Source organism: Triticum dicoccoides, chromosome 4B, assembly GCF_002162155.2.
Source record: "Triticum dicoccoides isolate Atlit2015 ecotype Zavitan chromosome 4B, WEW_v2.0, whole genome shotgun sequence".
In the NCBI taxonomy this organism is placed as follows: domain Eukaryota; kingdom Viridiplantae; phylum Streptophyta; class Magnoliopsida; order Poales; family Poaceae; genus Triticum; species Triticum dicoccoides.
This window is the reverse complement of record NC_041387.1, coordinates 268,906,034-268,913,380: the sequence shown is the minus strand read 5'-3', so window position 1 is coordinate 268,913,380 and position 7,347 is coordinate 268,906,034.

The window sequence follows — 7,347 nt, the reverse complement described above, 5'->3', positions numbered from 1 at the left end:
TTAGATTCTTCTCTTTGTCCAGGGTTGTGGTGTACTCAGCATCTAGCCCAGCGACCCACTCATCATTTGAGTTTTCGAACATGCGTCTGAAGCGAGCAAGGCATCCTTTCACCGTCGCTGAAGAACGGGTGTAGATGACGTCAAACTCATCACCGATGATGGTTCTAACCTTGTACCCACCGCTGATCATGGAGATTTGGGACGACATGAATTTGGGAGGAGGGTTAGGATTAGTGGAACTGCCGTAATGTGATTGGACGGGACGACTAGGAGCGAACTGCCGTAATGTTAAATGACGTCCGGGGCCCGAGTAGGAGCAAACTGCAAGCGGTTTTTCGATTGTAAAAATGCTAAGTGGGACGTGCGAACGGCAGGGTAGTGGCTTGCATGGTGGATAAATGGATTCATGCGCAGTACTATGGGGGCCCAATTAGATGTCATGTCTACTCGATGCCCAATTAAATGTCTTTCGATGTCATGTCAAGTATCAGGAAAATTACAGGTGATACGAAGCTTTCCATTCTCCCATGACACGGGCTTCCGAGAGCCCTTGGATCTGAGATCGAACGGTTTCATGGCGTGATTCTAGACCTATGGGTGAATATCCTATCCTGGAGGGTTATTCTGCAAATTTTCAGCAACTTAGCATGCGATCGTTCGATCTCAGATCCAAGGGCTGCCAACAGCCCGTATCATGGTTGCGCCTACCACGACCATCGCCTCGCTCGCATGGTCGCGCCCTTGGAGATTTAACATGATGCGTTAGGCTATTTGATGTTGGCATGTCATACACAGTCATCACTTAGTCACTCATACTACAACAAGGTTAGCTATAAGGTTGGCTATAAGAGTATTTTTTACTTGTCTCTATCTCTTTCTTCATAGTATTTATTGCATTTGGCAAGGAGTGACCTCTTCCAATGAAATGGTGCTTAGATGAGGTGCTAAGGGCATTAAATGGCTTTGCAATCAAGTCCCCAATGCATAGGTACTTAGTTTTTTGTTGCTAAGTTTGCTTCATTTAATTAGCTATAGACTCAAAATTGTCTTTTCACCTAGGTACATGCGCTTAGCACCATTTCTTCCTTGGGTCACCAAACTAGTCTCTCTCTTCTTAATTAACTTGCCACACCAGACTTCATGCCTATGTGGCAGGCTTAGCACCTGTAGGAGCAAGTAAGTACATTAGTGGGCTATAAGCCCGCTTTACATGGCATTTTTGCATATGTGGAGGAAAGAGGCAAGGAAAAAGTGGAGGAGTGGGCTCTCATGCAAGAGCTAACCTCTACATGGTGGAGCATTGGGAGAGGCACCTGTATGGAGGTGGTCAAGAATCGAGAGACTCAGGCCGGTCATAGTGCCGCAGTTAAAATGATAATGGCAAGTCAAATCACGGGCCCCACCTGTCCAGCAGTAACTCGTTGTCAAATCACACAACCCTACGTTTGCAGCAGCCTACTCCCTCATCTTCTTGCGTCTCTGTCGAACCGACTAGGCAGAACTGCCCCGCCTACCGCGCAGGAAAAGCCCCGCCCTCGACTTTTAAATAGTACAGTATACTAATTTTGTATCCATGGATTGCGCCCTGGAGAAAAGCCTCAAGAAAATGGCGGTACACATGTACGGAGTATACAACACACCCCTCGCGTTTGCCGCTCTCTGAATGGAACGCGCGTCATATTGCGTTTGCACACACATGTGGGAATGCAATTGAGAACCGACCATATGCACACTCCCCGGCCCCGCAAGTCGGGTGAGTTAATAGAAGAGAGAGACGAGCGATAGTACTAGAGAAGTGTTGTACATACATTGGTGCCTGGACGATCCCTGCAAGACACGGAACATCAGTTCGTCCATGCATCTGACCAGACTCTAGCAGACATGCCTGGATTGGCTATCGTCTACATATCATGCAGGCTGTGTTGTACCGGGTGTTGGTGTCAAAACCGGCGGATCTCGGGTAGGGGGTCCCGAACTATGCGTCTAAGGCTAATGGTAACAGGAGGCGGGAATGATGTTTACCCAGGTTTGGGCCCTCTCGATGGAGGTAATACCGTACTTCCTGCTTGATTGATCTTGATGATATGAGTATTACAAGAGTAGATCTACCACGAGATCAAAGAGGCTAAACCCTAGAAGCTAGCCTATGGTTATGATTGTTCTTGTCCTACGGACTAAACCCTCCGGTTTATATAGACACTGGAGGGGGCTCGGGTTACACAAAGTCGGTTACAGAGAAAGGAATCCTCATATCCGAATCGCCAAGCTTGCCTTCCATGCAAAGGAGAGTCCCATCCGGATACGGGACGAAGTCTTCTATCTGGTATCTTCATAGTCCAACAGTCTGGCATTCGCATATAGTCCGGCTGTCTGAGGACCCCTTAATCCAGGACTCCCTCAGTAGCCCCTGAACCAGGCTTCAATGACGACGAGTCCGGCGCGCAAATTGTCTTCGGAATTGCAAGACGGGTTCCTTCTCCGAATACTCCAAAGTAGATCTTGAACACACGAATCGTGTCCGGCTCTGCAAAACAAATCCTACATACCACTGTAGAGAGTATAACATCCCATGAGTCTAATCTGCTGACAGATCATATCGTGACATCACACCACAACCTGGTCTATATTCGAACCGTTTTTATCCCGCCCCTCCGTATTTCGAGATGCGGTTTCATTGGCACGCCTTGTCGAAGCAGAGATTGTGTCCCCTTATCACGGGATTCTCATCAATACGAGCATGGGTAATCCAACCGCGCCATCAGCATGACGCTTGGGAAATAAGCGAGTTTGAGGGCGAATGGGGAGGCGCACGATTGTTACTACCTTTATAAAGGGATAAGGATTTCCCTCTTTCACCCACGCCCTTTTCTTCCTCTGCTCATCCATCCTCGAGCTCCAGCGCCCAAGCTCCCATCTCTTCTGCCCAAAACTGCACTCCAATCATGTCCGGATCCGGAGCTGGAGGCAAGTGGATGGCCTCCTCTGTCAAGAAGGAGGACATCAAGAAGCTCCGGGAGGCCGGGTACTTGTCAAAAGACATCGCTCATTGGCTTCCGGCCAAGGGGCAGATCATCCCCACCTCGGAGCCCCAAGAAAGGGTGGTATTTCTCTCCCACTTCATCCGCAGGCTGGGGTTTCCCCTCCACCCGTTCGTATGTGGACTGATGTTCTACTGCGGGCTGGATTTCCACGACTTGGCCCCCAACTCCATCCTCAACATTTCGGTATTCATTGTTGTGTGTGAGGCCTTCCTCCGCATCCCACCTCACTTCAGCCTATGGCTGAAGACCTTCAATATGAAGCCCAAGGTGGTGAGCGGCGAACAAGCGGAGTGTGGAGGCGCTATGGTGGGCAAAATGCCTAATGTCACTTGGGCCGAAGGCTCCTTTGTGGAGACCGTAAAGGGGTGGCAATCGGGGTGGTTCTACATCACCGAGCCGCGCGGCGACCCCCGAATTCCGATCCGGAGTCCCCATGCGGCTCACCTCCTCAGGAGAGAAAGGTTTAGCCTGGGGCTCAGCGGAAGAAGTGACCGGGATCCACACATGCGTCCAGAACATGATTGACAAGAAAATCAAGCTTGACAACGTGGTCTAGTGTAACATCCCAAATTTTCATTTTGGAATGTTATATATTAGATCATCATTGCATATCATATTTTATTTGCATTTTGGCTTGATCCTAGAAATTCTACGCAACTCAAGGACCCACGGAGAGAGTTGGGGATTTCGTTATTTTCATATTAAAGTTTTCTCAAATTTTGAAAAGAGGATCAATTGGTTTTGATTATTTTTCTTCCTAATATTTCAAAAATAAAAATATATGAGAGGGGATAAAATGACTTATCCAAATAAATGAAATACTAGAGGAAAAATGTTAAAATTTTTATTTTATTTTATTTGGTTTTATTGCAATTTTATTTGAAATAGAAAAATTGCACGTTTTCAAAATTGCATTTTAGGGCCAAGAAAATGTTCATCTCGTTCTAAATATTTTATTTAGACGGTGAAAATTTGTTTTGGCATTTTTAGATTTTTATTTAATTTTCTAGGATTTAACTAAGTTTCAGCGGAATTATTTAAAAAAATTCCCTTCAGACGGACCGGGACGAAGGCCCAGCCGGCCCAGCCGCCTCGCTCACGCCCGCTGTGGCCGAGCCGGACTCCGGCAGGAGTCCGGGAGACCACTGCCGCCTCGGTGCCCCCTCCCCCAAGCCGACCCCGCCCCCTCCCCCTCTTAAATAGCCGCCGCCGCCGCCCCCAATCGCCACACGAGCCGCCGCCGCAGCAGCGCCGCAGCCGACGCCGCCGAGCCCCGCGTCGCCGCACTCCGTGCCGCCGCCGTACTCCACCGTCGCTGCCGCACCACACAGCCGACGCGGCCGCCCCGCCGCCCCACCTCACCTCGCTGGATCCGCCACCTCGCCTGGCCGGAGCCGCCCGTTTTTTTTCCAGGTTTAGGTAAAAACCGATCGATTTTTATTTAAACCCTAGTTTGTTTTTTTAGAATAGACCGGTTTAGTTTTTTCGGTTTATTTATTTAGCAAGCATTCGCTCGTTCGTTTGCTTTAACGAATGAGTTTCACCGTTTAGCCGCAGACAGTGAATGTCCGTTCGTTAGCCTGTTCATCAGTTTTTATTTTTCCAGGGTTTTCCGCGATTATTTTTTATCGTGATTTCTGCCCTGATTTTAGTTTTAGTTTATCTTTTCGCTTGTTTATTGGAATCAGGCGATTCAAGTGCCTAGAGTTTCCTCTCAAAGCCCTCTTTCCGTTTAACCAACTCAAACAAGTTTTTGCTACTGTAAAATTTGACTTAAGTCCAGATTAGTACACAAAGCTTGTTTCTTTCGCCGTTTGAGTTTTGTTGCTTCGTTTGATTTGATTCTTTTTGCAAAACAGAGTTCTTAAGTTGAACTTTCTGGTTAGATCTCTTATTTGAGTTTTACCCATGCTTCTAGTTGAGTGCTTATTGTATGCTTGTTTGTTTGCGATAGAGTACCTAGAGTACGAAGTGTACTACTACGAGTCTCTAGGTTTCATGGATCATCAGCAAGGCAAATAAAACTTTGATCATACCTCTTTATTACCCAGTTTTATTGCATTAGATCAATCCTCAAACAATTTCATGGTTAGGATCTGTTTAATATGTGGGTTTTGGGAAGTAGATGAGGTAGTACCTATTGCCCTGTTTATTGTTAAACCTTTGGGAGTTACTTCTACGTTTGCTTATATTGCTATTCTATGCTTGTAGACATGGATTGGGTGAGTGTATCCATGATAGATGTGAGTATTGTTAATTATTAGTTAACTTAAGGTGGCAACTTTAATACACATCTGGGTGGATTGAGGCACCTGGGGAACCCAATGTTGCCTGTATTTTTGGAAATCCCGGGGTACCGTGTGATTTTCCTATGGACCGCCACCCAGGCTCAAACGGATCATAAGATTGTTCATGCTAGAAACTTCCGTGTGCAGCCACAAGCTACTATGGGCTCTAGCATAGTTGATTAAGTCGTGTGAACTCTTGCAGTGGTAGACTAGCAGATGTAGGGGAAAGTAGGTGTAACTGTCTACCCATCGTAAGGTGCTAACGCTTCTGAAAGACTGTGTCTCGGTCATCCGTTTCTCAAACACCTTGTAGTGCGAGAAATTCAATGGAGGAGATCGAGTCTTGTGGGGAAAAGTGCGCAAACCTCTCCAGAGTGTACAAACTAATCATGGTTAGCCGTGTCCCTGGTTATGGACGTTTTGAGTATCTAGTTCTTGGATTATCATGTGGATCTCAACATGTTACTTAATTTAATTTTGATTGGGTTTAATGATGATGCTTAATTGGGATTGAGTTGGGTGAACCTTCTCAATGTTTAACAACCACCACGATAGTTAAATAAAATTTATTCCTTTGTTGTAGGAAAAAATTGGCTTTATGCAAAACTATAACCATAGAGCATTCCACCAACCATATATGCTTGTAGTGATAGCATTATTCTGTACATTACTCTCTATGTGTTACATTGCCAGCATATTCCATGTGCTGACCCGTTTTCGGGCTGCAACGTTCATGTTGCAGACTTTTCATACGACGAGTAAGGTGCCTTAGGTCGTGATCTTTCACTCAGTGATGCCGTTGGAGTTGATGGACTCGATTTATCTTCCAAGCCTTTCACTATTATCGTTATTAGATGGCCTTAAGCCATATTTATTGTAATAAGTTCTCTTTTGAGACATTCGATGTAATAAGTGTGTGATTGCTACTCTGTTACAAATCCTTCAAGTACTGTGCGTGTTAGCATTACTGATCCAGGGATGACACTGATGCACAGAGATCAGACTGTTTGAGGTCTGGTCGTTACATCCAGGTCATGCTCATCCGCCGGATTCTTCCGTGCTAGATCCGGACTCGTAACATGTGGGAGTTCGACCCGGCCAAGCACCAGAGGCTGCTGGAGCTCTTCGATACGACACACGAAGGTACTTCGAAGGTGCTTTTCAAGACCGGGGAGGTACCACCGCCCACGTCTGAAGATCGCGGGCTCAGCGTAAAACACCGGGCTAATGTGGTAAGTTCTTTCATGTTTTGCAAGGCATATCTTTCACCGGCATATCTGTGGGAGGAACCTAAGGCTCTATGCCAATCTTATAGGCCTGGGTAGCGATAGCGGAGGAGATTGAAAGTATGGCTCCGCTACCTGAAGATCCAGAAACGCCTCTTCCAACAAAGATGCTTTTTCCAGCACCTTACGAAGTGTCGGAGAAGAAAACCAAGAAGGCGGCCAAGGGGACCAGAGGTGGTCTCCGCCACAAGGGCGCTTCGGACGTGATGTCCGAAGACGCCGAGACACACTCCTTCGTCGAAGACGACGAGGCGGAGGATGACGAGGAGAAGGAGGAGACCCATTCGCCTCCCACTGGGGAGAAGAAGAAGAGGAAGGCCTCCACACGTGGGGAGGCCAAGGCACCCAAGAAGGGGAAAATCTCCCTTCCGGACTACTCCGCCACAGCCACCAACAATAGCGGGGAGTGGGGGCCCAGGGTCAAGCCCCTGGCCAAATCATGAGTATCCGGATGTAGTAATATTTCCGGTTTCTTCACTTTATCATTTTTAATGCGTTATACCACGTATCTGCAGTCCGGCCCAATCCGACATTGAGCACTCCTCCTCTTCAAAGGGGTCCCTTGATCCGTCAGTGATGAACAGCGATTCCCTTCTAACGACCACCTCTCATATGGCCGCGGACAACACCGAGGTGTCGTCCCGAAGGATACCAGGCCAAGAGGAGGCCGTTTCGGTGATGCCGGAGGGAAGAAGTCTGGTTGCCGGGCACATGGGGGGCAAGACCCCTTCA